Below are 20,050 nucleotides of genomic sequence, written 5' to 3'. Positions count from 1 at the left end.
AAATAGAGATTGGTGTGTGCGTGCTCAATCGTGTCCAACTCTTTGCAATTCCATTGACTGTAGCTCACCAGGCTCCTCTGTCCATGGGATTTCCCACGCAAGAATGCTGGAGTGGGTTGCCATTTCTTTCTCCAGGGAACTGAATCCATGTCTCTTGTGTCTCCTACACTGGCAAGCAGATTTTAACCACTGAGTTATCTGGGAAACATGCATAAACTTTCAGCTATAAGATGAGTGAGGTCTGAGAATATAATGTAAAGCATGAAAATAGAGTTAATAACATTGTATTGCATTGAAGTTTGCTAAAAGAGTAGAATTTAAATGTTTTAAAACACAAATAAAAAGACAAATATGTGAGGTGATGGATGTTTTAGTTAAGTAGATGGGAGAATCTTTTCAAAATGTATATGTATATCAATCATCATGGTGTACCATTTAAATATCTTACAATTTCATCTATAAATTTTACCTCAATATAGCTGAAATTTTCAAAAAGCAATTAATAATGAAATAGAATTTTATACATATCCCAATTGCACTAAGAATTGCATTTCGTATTATAAGGCTGAAGAAGAAATAGTCATTGGCCATTCACATAATAAAAAATATATCTCTGATTATGTGTAGAAGTAGAATAAACATAACATGATGAGAAAAAAAGACAATGGGCTACATGCACTCTTCTCAGAAATACAACAAGCATATATTTAATCTCTAAAATATGTGAGGATTATTTTCAGATCTAAAGTGCAAAACACCATCTTACTGGATAAATGGTTAAAGAGTTAGGCATTCATTTACTTAGTCATTCAATGAACACTTACCACCTTCTATGTACCATGTACTGTGAATACACAAAGAGTTATGAACATTAAACAAGTACCTTTTAAAAGTCCAGATAACTAATAAATTAGTAAAATGCTAAAAAACACACGAAATATTATATCATTCTAGTGTATAAGAAAACTTTTAATTGACATGAACTTAATATCTCCAGGCTGAGTGGGAGCAAGTAAATTTCTACATAAGTGCTGATACCAGAAATTCACGCAATATAAGCCAGTTGACAACTCATGACACAAATAATAAAAATCATGATTTTTTTAACCTAGTAATACCATGTCTTAGAACATATCCCATGGGAATAATGCAAGAAGTGAGAAAAGCCTCTATGTTAAAAAATGTTTACAGCCACATTATCTAATATACCTGAAAAATGAAAAGTAAAGCCCAAATGACCAATTGTGAAAGAAATGCTAAGCAGATAGGATCGTGCTATCTTAAATTAAAAAACTATCATCTTGCCATCAGAATTAAAAATGTAAGATCTATGCACGAACTGAGAATGAATAACATAATTGAGAAAAGGTAGAACGTGAAAGGCAGTATACATAATGATTACAACTATAAGAATCAGTCTACACAATCATAATAATAAACACAGTATACACTATGATGTTTGCATATAGAGATAGAAATGGGCTTTTCATAGTCTTTATATATATATATACATATATGTATATATATATATATATGATTGATCTAGAGACAGTATAATGTAGTAGAAAAGGATATACTCAGTTAGTCAAAATCCACATATAGAGACAAATAGTAAACTGCGAATACATTGGATATGATTGTAGAAAGACTCATCACCTTCTTATTAACATTAAGAAGCTGTTGGGCACTTTCTTCATTGTAATGAGGATGAATAGCAGGTTCACCAGTGGAAGGAAATGAAACGATTATTCTAAAATTTAAATCAAAATCTTTTTGATGGCTTAGGTAGCAATGTTATTTAAGCAGATGGTCCAGTTTTATTCTATAAAATGATAAAAAGACCATAATGAATTCAATGAAATGAATTATGGTAGTAGGATTAATCTTGAGTGAAAATGAGTATATCAAGAATTAGAAAGAAAGGAGAAAGGAAAAGTAAATTATATCTCCCTCTGTTCAGCTTTTGAAATTAAGTCATTTCCACTCTCAGCCCTCTAAATGAACAGAGCTCCCTGGAGAATATTCTGGATAATCAAACAGTCAAAACTCTTTAAATATATTGTTCAATTTCTGTATAGTTCTTGCTGAAATTTTTTTCTCATTCTCTCAAGGTTTAACTTTATTTTGTTCTTCTCCTACTCATTTCCACAAGGCAGAACTCAAAAAGTAGATGAAGTGAAGCACTATTGATTTTAATACCCACTCTTATGGTTTTATGTTAGCTTGTTTGTTTCTTTATAAGATAATTAACTCTACGAGTCCAGGAGGATGCTTGCTGACCTTAATCTAACACAGAGGCTCACATAGAATACACTCGATAAAGCTTTACTGAGCCACTTGAGAATTCTGAAACTCACGTAGAAATTTACTTGGTTCTCATTATCCAAGAAAAGCATATTCCTGTTCCTCAGAAAAAACAAATGAGTATATCAAGAAAAAGAGTGAAAGGGGAAGGGAAAAGTAAATTATATCTCCCTCTGTTTAGATTTTGGAATTAAGTTATTTACTTGCTTAGCATGAATGTAGACTCTTCAAGGCCATTTCAACAGGCTGTTATTAGAGAATAATATCTTTCAGATGACAGCAGTCTTAAATATCCAGAAAGGGCTGCCCCCCAAAATTAAGTAGAAAAGTTTTAATTAAAGAGACAATACAGTACCTACTACGAACAATACCTAGTGCTAGACCTGGCTAGTTTATTTAGGTTGGCAGAGATCTGTCCATTTCCTTATCCCACAATTCTATGTATTCTCCTCAAATAAATTCAAAGACCAGTATCTGAAAGAATGAAACACCTTCTATGTAATTCATCATATTGAAAATACCAGAGTAAAAATAGAAAATTCTTGCCATAATATACATACATCAAAATTAAACTGAATTTTCCATTGTTGGTGTCATCATTTCTAGTCAGTTACAGTTAGTTCAACAATTAACTTCAGTCTCTATTATACAGAGTCTGATTTGTATTTTTCCCTATTGTATACACCAAACATACTCACTAAACATCTTAGGAAAATTACATTTATTACTTTTGGATTCTTTTCAGCTAACTTTGACATTTACTTAAGTAAACAGTAAAAATAATGAAAAACCAAAATATTTCCAGGAGAAATCTCCTGATACAAAAGGATGGAAAGATCTCTTATGGAGACAGATATAGTGACATTAAAATTACTTTATGTGTCTTTAAGTATAATATCTCATGTCATAAAACTTATTATATTTCGAAAACTAAACCCTATGAAGTTCTTTTTTAGAAGACTGTCCTCTGTAGAACTCAAGAGATTTTCTTCCTGGTTACTATAGTTCATGCAGATTGAACTTATATAATGATATTACATATTATTTTCCTGTATTTTGCCTCTGAGATGGACAGTTCACTTTTGCCTATGAAGAGCCATTTGTCATTTAGATGATACAGACTTTTCATGAGTCATTAAAAGATAAATGAAACAGCTTTAAATATTATCAGGAAATACTTTTGCATTACTTCTGGTAAAAAAAAAAAAAAAAGAGAGTTTGAGGGAGAATGGATTCATGTATATGTATGGCTGAGTCCCTTGTTGTTATCTTGAAATTATGACAAGGTTGTTAATCAGCTATACCCCAAAACAGAATAAAAATGTATTTAAAAAAAGTTTCCCTAAAAGTCTTTAGGGAGTTTCGACCTTCTAAGCACTAGTTGCCCTGGCATCCTTGCCTCCAACTTTGATACACAGAGCCCTCAGTCTGTCTAAATATAAATGTTCCTTCCAAACATAGTTTGCCTAGTAGGACAAGAGATTTTGACCTCTGAGGACCTGGTTAAGTTCTTGTTCTGTATTCTCACTTTAAGGCTTTTGAGAGCCAATAAACTATTCTATTTCTTTTCCACCCATTAAATAAAAATAGTAAGGTAACATTACCAATTTTCAGGATTGTTGAGAATATTAGATATGGTGCTTAATAAAAGAGGATGTAATAATATCATCATGATTAATAATGACAATGATAATAATATTCTTTGCATTTATGTTCATTAATATTATTTATTATTAATTTAAGTGTCATTTAAAATAAATTTCTATGGCAAGGTTTAATAGCAGCACTGATATTTTAATGAACAGTTTGTTTTGTTTGGCTGCATCTAAATTAGTTATATTCAGGTATTGTCTCTAGCTCCTTACCCATTAATAATAGAATGATTTAAATGCTTCATTTACACACCTAGTAAATTACCTGACCTATAAGTCTGCAGCAACTTGAATTCTGAGGATACAAACTCAAAATCAGAGAGTTCTGTGTGTGCTCAGTTGCTCAGTCCTGTCTGACTTTGGAGATCCCATGAGCTGTAACCCTCCAGACTCCTCTGTGCATGGGATTATCCAGGCAAGAATACTAGAGTGGGTTGCCGTTTCCTACTCCAGGGGATCTTCTTGACTCAGGGATCAAGCCTGAGTCTCTTGTGTCTCCTGTATTGGCAGGTGGACTCTTTACCACTGAGCCACCTGGGAAGCCCAAAAGTAAGGTGAAAGTGTCAGTCATGTCCCATTCTTTGTGACTCCATGAACTGTAGCCTGCCAGGCTCCTCTAGTCACAGGGTGCTCCAGGCAAGAATACTGCAGTGAATTGCCGTTTCTTTCTCCAGGGGATCTTCCCAACCCAGAGACTGAACCCATATCTCCTGCATTAGCAGGTAGATTCTTTACTGCTGAGAGCATTAGACCATGAAAATCATTATCTTTAAAGAAAATTAGTATAAGTATATACAGATTGTGAAGGATAATCAGATATAATTTCAAAAAATTTGCAATCTAGTTAGAAAAGCCAAAAGATATATCAACAATATGGGTATCTGTACCTCTACTTCTGGGACTTTATGTATATCTATATGTTTACTTCTATATATACTACCCTCTGTTTGGGGTAATAATGCTAAATATCAAGCAAACTGCATGGCCTCATTCTAAGTTCCGTACTACTTCAGGGATCCACTGAAGGGAATGGTCACTGTAGATAGATGTTTCTGGAGAGGTCAGAAACAAGATTAAACTGAGTGAGTTGAGCTCAATTTGAATAACAGAGAAGAGAGACAGCAATTTAGGTATGATACCTTAAAAAGAAAATACGGAAATGGGGATGTATGGGAAAAGCAATATCTACTACTGTGGGCAAGAATCCCTTAGAAGAAATGAAGTAGCGATCAAAGTCAACAAGAGTCTGAAATGCAGTACTTGGATATAATCTCAAAAATGACAGATTGACATCTGCTTGTTTCCAAGGCACCCATTCAGTATTACAGTAATCCAAGTCTATGCCCCAACCAGTAATGCTGGAGAAGCATTGAACAGTTCTATGAAGGCCTACAAGACCTTCTAGAACTAACACACAAAAAAGGTGTCCTTTTCATTATAGGGGGCTGGAATGCAAAAGTAGGAAGTCAAGAAATACCTGGAGTAACAAGCAAATCTGACCTTGGAGTACAGAAGGAAGCAAGGCAAAGTTTTGCCAAAAGAACGCACTGTTCATAGCAAACACCCTCTTCCAACAAAACAAGAGAAGACTCTACACATGAATGTCATCAGATGGTCAATACTGAAACAAGATTCATTATATTGTTTGCAGCCAAAGATGGAGAAGCTCTATACAGTCAGCAAAAACAAGATTAGGAGCTGACTGTGGCTCAGATCATGAACTCCTTATTGCCAAATTCAGACTTAAATTGAAGAAAGTAGGAAAAACCACTAGACCAATCACATATGACCAAAATCAAACCCCTTACTATTACACAGTGGAAGTGGCAAATAATTTCAAAGGATTAGATCTGATACTCATAGTGCCTGAAGAACTATGGATGGAGGTTCATGACTGTACAGGAGGCAGTGATCAAGACCATCCCCAAGAAAAGGAAATGCAAAAATGCAAAATGGTTGCCTGAGGACACTTTCCAAATAGCTGTGAAAAGAAGAGAAGCAAAAGGCAAAGGGGAAAAGGAAAGATATACCCATTTGAATGCAAAGTTCCAGATAATAGCAAGGAGAGATAAGAAAGTCTTCCTCGGTGATCAGTGCAAAGAAATAGGGGAAAACAATAGAATGGGAAAGCCTAGAGATATCTTCAAGAAAATTAGAGATAATAAGGGAACATTTCATGCAAAGATGGGCACAATAAAGGACAGAATTGGTATGGACCTAACAGAAGCAGAAGATATTAAGACAAGGTGGCAAGAATACACAGAAGAACTATACAAAAAAAGATCTTTATGACCCAGATAACCACAATGGTGTGATCACTCACCTAGAGCCAGACATCCTGGAATGTGAAGTCAAGTGGGCCTTAGGAAGTATCACTATGAGCAAAGCTAATGGAAGTGGAGGAATTCCAGTTGAAGTATTGCAATTCCTCAAAGATGATGCTGTGAAAGTGCTGCACTCAATATGCCAGCAAATTTGGAAAATTCATCAATGGCCACAGGACTGAAAAAGATCAGTTTTCATTTCAATCCCAAAGAAAGGCAATGCCAAAGAATGTTCAAACTACTGCACAATTGCACTCAGCTCACACGCTAGCAAAGTAATGCTCAAAATTTTCCAAGCCAGGCTTCAATAGTATGTGAACCTGAACTTCCAGATGTTCAAGCTGGATTTTGAAAAGGCAGAGGAACCAGAGATCAAATTGCCAACATCCGTTGGATTATCAAAAAAGCAAGTGAGTTTCAGAAAAACATCTACTTCTGCTTCATTAGGACTTCTCTAGGGGCTCAGATGGTAAAGTGTTTGCCTACAAGGTGGGAGACCGGGGTCAATCCCTGGGTCAGGAAGATCCCCTGGAGAAGGAAATGGCAACCCACTCCAGTACTCTTGCTTGGGAAATCCCATGGATGGAGCAGCCTGGTAGGCTACAGTCCACAGGGTCACAAAGAGTCAGACACGGCTGAGCAACTTCACTTTCACTTTTCTGCTTTATTGCCTATGCCAAAGCCTTTGACTCTGTGGATCACAACAAATTCTGGAAAATTCTTCAAAAGATGGGAATACCAGACCATCTGACCCACCTCCTGAGAAATCTGTATTGCAGATTAAGAAGCAACAGAACTGGACAAGGAACAACAGACTGGTTCCAAATCAGGAAAGGAGTATGTCAATATTTTATATTGTCACCCTGCTTATTTAACTCATATGCAGAGTACATCATGAGAAATGCTGGACTGGATGAAGAACAAGCTGGAATCAAGATTGTTGGGAGAAATATCAATAATCTCAGATATGCAGGTGACACCAATCTTTTGTCAGGAAGAAAAGAAGAACTAAAGAGCCTCTTGATGAAAGTGAAAGAGGAGAGTGAAAAAGTTGACTTAAAGCTCAACATTCAGAAAACTGAGATCATGGTATCTGGTCCCATCACTTCATGGGAAATAGATGGGGAAACAGTGGAAACAGTGAGAGACTTTATTTTGAGGGGCTCCAAAATCACTGCAGATGGTGACTCCAGCTGTGAAATTAAATGATGGTTGCTCCTTGGAAGAAAAGTTATAACCAACCTTGAAAGCATATTAAAAAGAAGTGACATTACTTTGCCAACAAAGGTCCATCTATCTAGTCAAAGCTATGGCTTTTCCAGTAGTCATGTATGGATGTGAGATTTGGACTATAAAGAAAGTTGAGCGCTGAAGAATTGATGCTTTTGAATTGTGGTGTTGGAGAAGACTCTTGAGAGTCCCTTGGACTGCAAGGAGATCCAACTAGTCCATCCTAAAGGAAATCAGTCCTGAATACTCATTGGAAGTACTAATGGTGATGCTGAAACTCCAACACTTTGGCCACCTGATACGAAGAGCTGGCTCATTTGAAAAGGCCTTGATTCTGGGGAAGTTTGAGGGCAAGAGGAGAGGTAATGACAGAGGATGAGATGGTTGAATGGCATCACCGACTTGATGGACATGAGTTTGAGTAGGCTCCAGGAGTTGGTGATGGACAGGGAACCCTGGCGTGCTACAGTCCACGGGGTCGCAAAGAGTTGGACATGACTGAGTGAGTGAACTAAAGTGGACTGAACTGAACTGAGGAAAAGCAGATTGGTTCTACAGAAATGGAATTGCTTAAGAATCTATCAAGAGGTAATATTGTAGAGTTGGTTCCAACTGGATTTTAGTAAAAATCATAAACCATAATATATATCAATAATATAATCTGATGGACTGATGCTACACAAATGTGCACATATGACTCATTTGTCACAAGTTCTCAAAGACATTTATCATACATTTCTAAGCTTAAATAGTTAGACAAAAGATACAGCAAGGAAGCAAAGATGTACAGACCCAACCACGAAAAGGATGTCTGTGCCTTTTGTGTTACTATGAAGATGGTCCCCTCTACCTTAAACATGAAATATCATTTTCCTGTCCTTTCCTTGTTGACTGTAATGGATTCTTGATACCTCACTCTAGATGTTAGCCTCATTTAGTTTACTGTGCACTCCGATAGCATTCCCCACTCATTTACTGTAGGAGATATTTTTCTGTATTATGATTAATTAATCATAGTACAGACTAACCAATTTATTTTTCAGTTCAGTTCAGTCACTCAGTTGTGTCCGACTGTTTGCAACCCCATGATCCACAGCACGCCAGGCCTCCCTGTCCATCACCAACTCCCAGAGTTTACCCAAACTCATGTCCATTGAGTTGGTGATGCCATCCAACCGTCTCATCCTCTGCCATCCCCGTCTCTTCCTGTCAGATGACACCACACTTATAGCAGGAAGTGAAAAAGAACTAAAGAGCCTCTTGATTTATTCTTAGGTATAAAGTTTTCAAAGCAAGTTGTCTTTTCACATTTCCATTCCAGGTATCCATAGAACATAATAAAGTACCTAATTCATATAGGGCTTCCCAGGTGTCTGAGTACTAAAGAATCTGCCTGCCAATGCACTAGAAACAGTTTAGATCCCTGGTTAGGGAAGATCCCCTGGAGGAGGGAATGGCAACTCACTACAGTAATCGTGACTGGAAAATTCCATGGATAGAGGAGCCTGGTGGACTACAGTTGATTGGATCACAGAGAGTGAGATAAGACTGAGCATGCACACAACCCATATGTATTAGTTTGTCCAGGCTGCTATAACTAAGTACCACAAACTGGATGGCTTAAATAACAAAAATGATTGTCTCACAGTTTGGGAGGCTAGAAATCTGAGATTAGCGACTTCACAGATTTGGTTCTTTTTGAGGATTTTGGGGGAAGGTTCTCTTAAATGTCTCTCTAATCAGCTTGTAAATACCTATCATCATTTTCATATGTTGTTCTTCCTGTATCTTCCTATCATTGCCTCTTTGTTCCTATCTCTGTGGCCAAATATCTCCTTTACATAAAGACACCAGTCATGTTGGATTATGGAACATTTTGGAACATTTATGACCTTACTCTTATATGATTATCTCCATAAAGACCCTCTCTCCAAATACGGTCACATTTTGAAATACTGAGGATTTAGGATTTTAACATATGAAATATTGTGAGAAAGAATTAAACACATGATGCCATAATAGATATTTGTCAAATCAGTGATTGCATGAATTGATAACACTTACATAAAATTTACTTTAATAATCCAACTTGTGTGTTTCCCCCATGACTGTGAGCTCCTTTAGAGCAAAGTCATATCACATTTATGCTTGAATCTACAGGGCTGAAAACAAAGACCAACACAGAGTTGATGCTCAAAATGCTTTATTAAGTGAATGGTAATTAGCAAATCATGTAAATGTGCTTTCTGTAAAAATACCTCTGGAAGAATCTTTCATATGGGTCTGGGTTAAAGCTCTGTTTAATGATTTTTTTTGCTGATCACTACAGATTGTACAGTCCCCAGAGTTTCAAAGCCTCAGGCAATTTGAAAAAGTTTCTATGTGTCATTCAGAGCCTGGAAGTATAAATATTTCCGTAACCTTAATGTCTTGCTGCCTTATTAGAAATCAGCTCTCATTTATGCTTTTGTGTCATTTTCATACTGTGTATTTTATTTTTCTGATTGATCAAAACAGATGCTAAAAATAAAATATAAACTGACTTTCAGTGGAAACTGTCAGAGATTTGAAAGTGTCTTTAGAAAGTAAATAGAAAGATAACAAAAACTGGAGAGCCTGAGTGTGGGAATGGAGCCCAGAGGATGCCAATGTTATTGTCTAGTTCAGTATGACCACCTCAATTATCATCAGGAAAGTGAGTAAAATGTTGATTAGTTTCACAGTTTTTCTAATTTAGGATATATAATCAACACCAGTAGTAATAAAACAAGTAGAGATAAAGCTACTCTCTGGAGAAATTCATGAACGTGAAGTTATCTAATAAGACAAACATGGACTAATTGTACTTATTGGAAAAAAGAGAGTAAGGCTGGGTAACCTAAGGAATGGATAAGGCAGAGTGACCTAAGGGATGAAGAGTGCCATGCCCCATTTGTATTCAAGCTAACAAATGGCATTCATGTGCATCCAAAAAGCATTTTCCAGGACTTCTTAGTGATATTAGTTATAATAGTCTTACTATTGAGTTACTTTCTGAGTAACTCCTAGTTTTAAAGAATAGAAAGAGATGTTAGGAAGCAGAGTCCAAATGAACAGAGCAATTGTGAAGTTTTGCTTGAAGAAATTTAAATTAGAAAAGTATTTATATTTACCCAGCAGTTACCATATCTGCCATCCTAGTTCTTTTTTTTTTTGCAGATCCAGATTGCTATCTGGTAAAATTTTCCTCCTGCTTGGGGCAGGGGGTTGGGGTGGGGGGCTGTCTTTAATATTTATCAAACTGTTAGTCTCCTAGTGATCAATTTTTTCAGTTTTGTATATATGAAAAATTCTTAATTTTAAGGTATCTTTTAAGATCTTCTCTGGTTTTAAGTAATTTGTCTTTTGTGTAATTTCATATTTTGTTTTCTTTGGATTGGTTGATTTTTTTGTATCTATAATTTTAATCAAATTTGACAAATATCTAACTATTATTTCTTTTCATATTTTTCTATCCAAGTCAATACCACCTTTCTTTCAGACTCTAATTATACATATAATAAGACGGTTGAAGTTGTCTCACAACTAAATGATGTTCTATTCATTTAGTTTATTCATTCATTTTAATTCTTTTTTAAAATTCTTGTGTTTCCTGTTAGATAATTTTTTATTGCCATGTCTTTTCATTCACTCACAGTTGTAACACCCAATCTGCTACTAATCCCATTTAATGCATTTTTCATCTCAGATACTTTTGTTTGTATTTTCTTGAAGTTCTATTTGGATCTTTTCTTTTTAAGTATCTTCCATGTCTCAACCTTTCATCTAGCTTCTTGAGCAGATGGAATGAAGTTACAGTAATCATCTCAATACTTTTTTCTACTAATCATATCACCTGCCATTTGTTTGGGTTTTGATTGAATTTTTCTCTTATTTAGAGGTTGTATTTTCATACCTCTTAGCATACCTGGTAATTTTTTGTTGCTAAATATTGTAAATTTTGGGGTGCTATATATTTTTTCATTCATCAGCTATTCTTGGCCTTTCTTTATGGAATAATGCAGTTTGGTTACTTAGAAACACTTTGATCTTCTCCGGTCTTGCTTTTTAGTCTTCTAGGGAGAAGAAGGGTAACATTAGTTAGGGCTAATTTTGCTCCAGTACTGTAGCAAAACTTTTCTGAGGACTAAACCCAATGTCTCATGAATTATATGATTTTCCACTACTGGTGTGATCAGGCACTATTACCAGTCATATGTGAGTGCTGGAAATGGTTTCCTCTAATCTTTCCAAGAGATTCTTTCTTGGGTAGAATCCTCACACGAACGCACTGGTTAGTCCTGAGATGAAGATTCCGCAGATCTCCAGAGTTCTCACTCTGCACTCCTGTCTCCTTGCTGATAATCTGCCCTTTCAGCTCTTGCCTATTTTCTCCAAACTCAGGGAAACTGACTGCTGGTTCCTGATTCAGGCCTCCAACTGGGTCCCACTTCTCCATGCAATTATTTGGAAACTGTCTCTAGGTAACAAGTCAAAACAATCCTAAGACTTGCCTTCACATGTCTTATTTTTCAGAGATCACTGTCCTTTACTTCCTTATACTCAATGTCTTAAAATCTGTTGTTTCACACAGTCTGTCTTGTTTGTTCAGCTAATTCAGGTAGAAATATCCTTGTGAAAATATTTTAAAACGTCACAATTCTGTGTAATAAAAATATTAATATACAGCTTATGTAGAAAAACTCCTACTTGTTAGGAGGTTTCTTGCTGTCAAGCAATGTATGCTAACACTGAGGTCAGTATATCCTAAAGTGTAAGTTATTTCAGTGGCCCCTGACCTCAAAATAAACTTGAATTTTCCATCACAATTTCTCTTCTTTCTATTTTCTTTCTAGCACAGGAAAAAATTTATCTTTGCCAGACTGGTTCCTAGAGCCTCTGTAATATAAAATGAGAATTCATTCGTTCACTTCTTCAACAATATTTATGAAGTACTTGTTCTATGCTAGGCACTGTTCTGGGTATGTGAAACATACCAAGTGAACAAAGGAGAAAACATTCCTGCCCTCGCAGAATTTTTATAGAGCAAAGAGAAAATAGCACTACTCTATTAACATGGAAAATAAGTAAATTGTTTATCATAGAGGAAGAAAATGTGTAGATCAGAGAGAAAAAGAAGAAAAGGCAGAAGTGTCAGATCAACATCTTTAATAAACAGTTGGAAAAGAAGGGAGTAAAAGGAATAATTGTCTGGAAAAAGTTGAGAATTTATTATGAGGGAGGTTCTTCAGCTATTCAGGGATATAAACAAGTTGTGCAAAAGCAAACAGAGACTGCTAAGAAGAGTTATTGGATATTATAAACTAGAATTACCTGAAATTCTCTCTGAAAGATTAAATATTAAATATTAGAAGGAGATGGCTACCCATGCTAGTATTCTTGCCTGGAAAGCTCTATGGACAGAGGAACCTGGTGGGCTACAGTCCATGGGGTCACAAAGAATCAGACAGAACTGAGCAACTAACACTTCTCATGTTCATGATCTTTGAAATATGGGAATAATCTTCCTTGAAAGTTATATTATTTTCAGGAAAATGGAGGGCCCTATTTCAAGTACAATCTACAAACGTGTTGCCATCATTCTCAACTTTTAAATAGTATATTTTATTTTTGTTTTATAGATGAGGGAACTAAAGGTCAAAAATTTAAAAAAAAAAAAAAAAAAACACCTTGTTCAGCTAGCAAGTGATAGCCAGAACTGGAGTCCAAGTGGGCCTGTTTCAAAAATCAATACATATATTTGTACAAAAACTACTCTATAACCTTATTTATGATGTATCAAAGGTACATTAAAATGGAAGAGGTACAAACAAGTGCTTAAATAATGTTTTCATGACCTTTGGTCTCAGAGAATTATCTAGACCACTTCCATGGCTAAGCATCTCCAAAAAGTTTGTTAATTTTATAGTTTAGGACTTTTAGGTGGAAAGTCATAATTTTTATGAAAGAGATTAAGAAATAGAGCAGAGGTCTGATAACTGTAGTTAATGATGCAGAAATTAGCCCATCATATACTTTTGTAAATAAATTTTATAGGAACACAAGCTCACTTATTTGTTTTCTTATTGTCTGTGACTGCTTTCAGTAGAAAATGATAAGCATGAGAGCTGTGAAAAAGACTCTGTAGGCTGTAAGCCTAAAATATATACTATTTTTTTTTAACAGAAAAATTTGCTGATCCCTGAATAGATCTTACTTCTATAAAGTCTTAGTGGTTCTTAAATGTGGGACATCAGATCTGTGCTGATCTTCAAGTCTGGAAGATTAATTAGGTAATTTCCTTACTGCTACATCTTTTTTATATTAATTTTATTATTGATTTACAATGTTGTGTTAGTTTCAGGTGTACAACAAAGTGATTCTGTTATACATATACATGTATTCATTATTTTTTGGATTCTTTTCTCATAAATTATCAGAAAACATTGAATAGTGTTTCTTACGATACATAGTATGATCTTATGGTGATCTATCTTATATATGGTAGCATGTGTATTTTCATCCCTGGTTCCTAATTTACCTCCCTGCCCCATGTGTCTCCTTTGGTAATCATAAGTATTGGGCTTCCCAGGTGGCTCAGTGGTAAAGAACCGGTCTGCCAAGCAGGAGATACGAGTTTGATACCTGGGGCGTGGAGATCCCCTGGAGAGGGAAATGACAACCTCCTCCAGTGTTCTTGCCTGGGAAATCCCATGGACAGAGGAGCCTGGCAGGCCACAGCCCATGGGGTTGCAAAAAGAGTAGGCACGACTTAGTGACTAAACAACAACAATCTGAAGTGTGTTCTTGAGATTTTTAAGTTTGTTTCTGTTTTACAAATGAGTTCATTTGTGTCACTTTTAAAATTAGACTCCTCATATGAGTTATAGTATATGGTATTTGTATTTCTCCATCTGACTTACTTCACTTAGTATGATAATCTGTAGGTCCATTCCTGTTGCTGCAAATGGCATTATTTCATTCTTTTTTATAGCTGAGTAATATTCTGGTGTATATATGTACTACATCTTCTTTATCCTCTCCTCTGTCGATGGACATCTAGGTTGCCTCCACGTCTTATTTATTGTAAATAGCACTGCAATAAACATCGTGGTGCATGTTTCTTTTGGGACTGTGGTTTTCTCTGGGTACGCCCAGGAGTGGGATTGCTGAATCATGATAGTTCTGTTTTTAGGTTTTTAAGGAAATTTCATACTGTTCTGTGTAGTGGTTATACCCATTTACATTCCACCAATAGTGTAAGAGGGTTTCATTTTCTCCACACCCCTCTAGCATTCATTGTTTGTCTACATTTTGATGCTGGCCATTCTGGCTGGTGTAGGTACTATCACATTGTAATTTTTATTTTTATTTCTGTGATAATTAGTGATGTTAAGAGTCTTTTCATCTGCTTTTGACCATCTGTGTGTCTTCTTTGGCAGTCTTACTGCTACATCTTGAGGAATAAGAATTCTTGCAGCCCATCCTCAGAGAGACTATCAGCAGAAAATCCCCTGAAGCTGTCTTTCTTGAGGAAGTTTTGCTCAGCCAGCAGGCCATGTGTCACATAATCTCCCCTGTCTTTTTTTTTTTTTTTGATCCTCAGAAGACTGGATGTTTTTATTAAATGGTCCTTCATCACAGTTTGAGAACCACTATGGAAAAAAAAACAAAACAACACAACAGTATGATGAAGCAGGCATGGTAAAATGTTAACATTGAGGAGACCTGGTTGAAAGGTATATGGAAATTTTGTATTTTTAAAAAATATTCTAGAAATCTGAAATTAATTAAAAGTAAAATGATTTTTTTTTTTAAAGTTTGAAGACTAATGAATGTAGATAACAAATTAGGGGATTAATCTTTTTCTTTTTTTTTTTTATTAGTTGGAGGCTAATTACTTCACAACATTTCAGTGGGTTTTGTCATACATTGATATGAATCAGCCATAGATTTATACGTATTCCCCATCCCGATCCCCCCTCCCACCTCCTTCTCCACCCGATTCCTCTGGGTCTTCCCAGTGCACCAGGCCCGAGCACTTGTCTCATGCATCCAACCTGGGCTGGTGATCTGTTTCACCATAGATAGTATACATGCTGTTCTTTTGAAATATCCCACCCTCACCTTCTCCCACAGAGTTCAAAAGTCTGTTCTGTATTTCTGTGTCTCTTTTTCTGTTTTGCATATAGGGTTATCATTACCATCTTTCTAAATTCCATATATATGTGTTAGTATGCTGTAATGTTCTTTATCTTTCTGGCTTACTTCACTCTGTATAAGGGGCTCCAGTTTCATCCATCTCATTAGGACTGATTCAAATGAATTCTTTTTAATGGCTGAGTAATATTCCATGGTGTATATGTACCACAGCTTCCTTATCCATTCATCTGCTGATGGGCATCTAGGTTGCTTCCATGCCTTAATGAGAGAAGTTTGAGAAGGCAGTCAGAGGTCTGGAAGTCTTTGTTACTACTTGTTTCCTAGTTTCTAGTATATTCTTTAGTGAATGAAGTAACTTTAAGAATGACAATTCCATGGTTTTCAAAATATTTGGAACTTGACTTTCAATAACATCTGAAATTAAAGTAAAGAATAGAGTCACTAATCATTTTATGTTGCTAATCATTTTATTACCTCCTTTAAATAGCACATTCTGGTAAATAAAGAATTTGCATGAATAACAACATAGAATTTTGTGTTGTGATTTTGGCATTTTAGAAAATAATACAGACTGGCTGTGTGGAAACTTTGATATGTCATTGAAGGATTGGGAAATGCCCATAAAAAAAATGTCCATCTATTTTTTAAAAAATATATATTTTTTTCCATTTATTTTTATTAGTTGGAGGCTAATTACTTTACAATATTGTAGTGGTTTTTGCCATACATTGACATGAATCAACCATGGATTTACATGTATTCCCCATCCTGAACCCCCCTCCCACTTCCCTCCCCATCCCATCTCTCTGGGTTTAAGCTTCCATATTCAATGAATTTTAGATTTATACAAAACTGACAGAATAATGCAAAGTTCTTATATTCCCCCACTCAGCTTTTTCTAATGTGAAGATTTTACATAGCCATCATACAATTATAAAAACTAGTAATTATCATCTGTATAATGCTATTATTAACTTTATAATTCATTCTAATTTCACTAGTTTTTTTTTTTTTTTTAACAAAAAATCTCTAATAAGAAGCTCTTTTGTGGTTCTAGGATCTGATTTTGCATTTAATCCCCTCAAATCTGTATATGGTTTTTCATATCTTTCACGATCTTTACAATCTTGAAGAGCCCTGGACAGTTATGTTGACATATTTGTTTTCTTATGTAATGATGGAAATCTGAAGTTCCTCCCCATGGGCAAAGAAATAGTCTGCAGACCTTTGCAGAGTTCAGATAGCAAATAACTAAGCTCTTTAGTCCACTGGCTATGTCTGGAGGCTCTTCTCCCAAGCAGAGCAAAAGTGGGAAGAGACTGGGAAGCTGAGGTTCTTCCTAATATTTACTCTGGCACATTCTCCAGTATATTAAGATGGTAAGTCAGAAACTGAGCTACTTTCCACATCTGAGTTTAACATCTCAGTACCTATCTGAATAAAAAGTGGATAACATACACCTAAGCTGAAATGTAATAATTAATATATTCAGAGAGCCTTTCTTTCATTTCAAATGAAGTTTGAAAATGCATATGAAGATAATGTGTTTACTTGTTCAGAAAATGACCCATCTTATTATATTCATAATTCCCAAATAAATGGTCAAGTTATATAAACCACTATCCTTTCAAGATTGAGATTTTAAAAATAACAATAATGATGAAGTACACAGAGGTTTCCTCAAAGCATTGTAATCATATTATTATTGAGATAACATTTATTAAAAATAAATAATAGTCATAGAGTTTAAAAACAACAGCATATCAATTAGAGAAAGAATATTTTATAGAAAAGAGACTATTAGGAAAATACTTTTAAGGAACTTTCTCCCTTGGTTTAGTAGAGTAAATTATTATCCCATTTTTAACTATCTATTGAGACAAAGCCTAAACAATTGAAGGAGGAAACAGATAGAACAGGCTGGACCCCATCTTGGGCCGGACTGTGGACTTTGAGCTATGTGCCCGGTATCTATGGAAACAACAGACCAACTAGAAAACCAGACCTCCGGAAGGAAGAGCCCCAGGGCTTGTACCTAGACACTCCTAAAAGAATACCTTAATTATCTGTGTAACAGAATAGAATCATACATTCTATTATGCTTATTGGGGTATGACCACAGGCCTATTGATAATTGTCCACTGTTAACTACCTAGGCTTAAGGCATAATCATGGGTTAAGTTTGTATCTTTCTTTTCCTTTGTTCAGACTAGTTTTCAGGGAATTTGGGAAGGTGAGTTTGGGCATGTACACTTAGGGTACAGAAGGTTTTCACAAAAACTGGTCAGGATACTTGGCTAAGAGGAAACTCTGCCTTGGGCCCACCGATGTAATAAACTACACCTCACTGTCTGCATTGCCCTTCTGAGTGAGTTTGTTTCCCCGGAATGCATGGCTATAACACAATAATGTTTTCCCTAGCTTAATATAAAATAAATTGTTGCCTGAGGAAGCCTTTTTGTCTGGTAACAAACACTTTGTCTTTTGTGTAATTAATCTTAATCTGTCAGGTGGGCCAAATTTCTTAGCCATTTTCCTACAGGGGAGCTGGATTTTCAGGTGAAGAGAGAAACAACAGGATAATGTCACATCCATCTCATTAATTTGCATTCCAGGTTGTCTGAAGAGAGATACAGTAGAAAGCATAAAATAATCGTCTTGAAGATAAATTTTGTTATTTTATCTCATCCTCCCCAGTGTTGGTCACAGACAATAAACACATTTTAAAAAAGCTGTTGCCCCAGGCAATTGGCAAATATGGAACTTTACCTGCTCTCGTGGTAGCTATAGTCAACCAGGGGACACAGAGTTTAAACTGATAAGTTAAAATATAAAAAAGGGGTGAGCAGTGTGATAAAGGAATACATGTTGGTTATGAGGAGAACTAGAGATTTCATCTCCAGATGGAATGAAATAGGAAAGGGAATGCAAATGTGGTCAGGGTACAAGGTGAAAGAACTCTGTCCTGAGCTCATCCATATGTATTTCTAGAAGAATAAAAATTTGCTTATCACCAATGTTTAAATTAAGAAGTCAAAAATTGTCAATGTCATGTTGACATGGTTTGAATGAAATGTGATAAAATATTATCTAACGTTCTTCAGTGATCATAGCAGAACAGCCCAAACTTAAAATATAAAAATTTGAAAAATCCTCAAACATCATTTAAGTGAAAACTCAAGAAGATTAAGAAGTTTGTGAAAAAGTGAAATATATCTTTAAACTATGTTAAAATCTAATTTGTCATGAGAGATTTAAGGTGTTAGGGGATTTTTTAAGTACTCATTTAGGAAATATTTTTTAAAATAACCAGATTTAAAGCTGAAGGAAACACTTGCTAAATATATTTGTGTAAAACCATTCTAACTATCACTAATTACTATAGGAGAAAAATCTAAAATAGAGGGAGAACATGTGCTCCTAGGTGAGAATGTCATGTTAGCATCTGGAGGCAAAGAACCAAAAGCAGAAATCTTTAAATATTTTAATGAATCAGTGGACACTTAAATAGGTTCAGGAAAACTCTTAGTTTCTTCAAGTTGTATGTTCCAGATAGAGGATATTTTAATATATTTCCCAAGGACAAAAGTAATCTCTGATAGATAGGCTAGCTGGTCTTTCTAAACTTTTTGTCTGTCACTAACATATGTAAGTTCTTTCAGAGTGATTGGCAAATTTTTTTAGTCTCTTTACCAAAGAGATTCAATCTTCTCTATGACAGCAAATCATAGACTTTCTGTCTTTAACTAGTTTCTCAGTTTCTTGAGAATTTAAGCTTGTACCATATCTGTTTACAAGGTGTTACTAGTAGAAGGAAGATTATAAAACCAACTAACACAGTTACAGTTTAAAAGTGCCATTTGTAACCCATCCTATCTTGTGCTAAATGAGCCAATTAATATCCAAAAAATGGCTTCAAGGATAAACAAAAGCTTGTTTTCATTTCCAAAGCAAAGTTGTGTTCAATCAAGAAAGGCCATCTGGCTCATTTCCTGATTAAATATTGGAATTCTGTGTCAGATAGAACATAGCTGGACCGTCTATGCAGTGTGTAGATCCTTTGTCTATTCCCTAGGATTGAAATGATTACTTCAAGGGATATTAAATCAGTTCTTCAGTGACAACAAAAAAAATTAGATCACCTAATTATGCTATCTTAACTTCCTAACAAGTGCCAGGAGCATACCAGACCTGGGGATAGAGAGAAATTAATATATAAACTTTGCCTAGCAAATACTCTGTTTATTTCATATCTGCAACATGGGAGACTAAGTGAAATCTTTTGTTAACCCAATGTGACATAGTGAAGGAAAAGCTATTATGTCAATTTCTTAACCTATATGTATAGTATCAGATTTT

Source organism: Cervus elaphus, chromosome 2 (assembly GCF_910594005.1).
Source record: "Cervus elaphus chromosome 2, mCerEla1.1, whole genome shotgun sequence".
In the NCBI taxonomy this organism is placed as follows: Eukaryota; Metazoa; Chordata; class Mammalia; order Artiodactyla; family Cervidae; genus Cervus; species Cervus elaphus.
Note: the sequence above shows the minus strand (reverse complement) of the source record.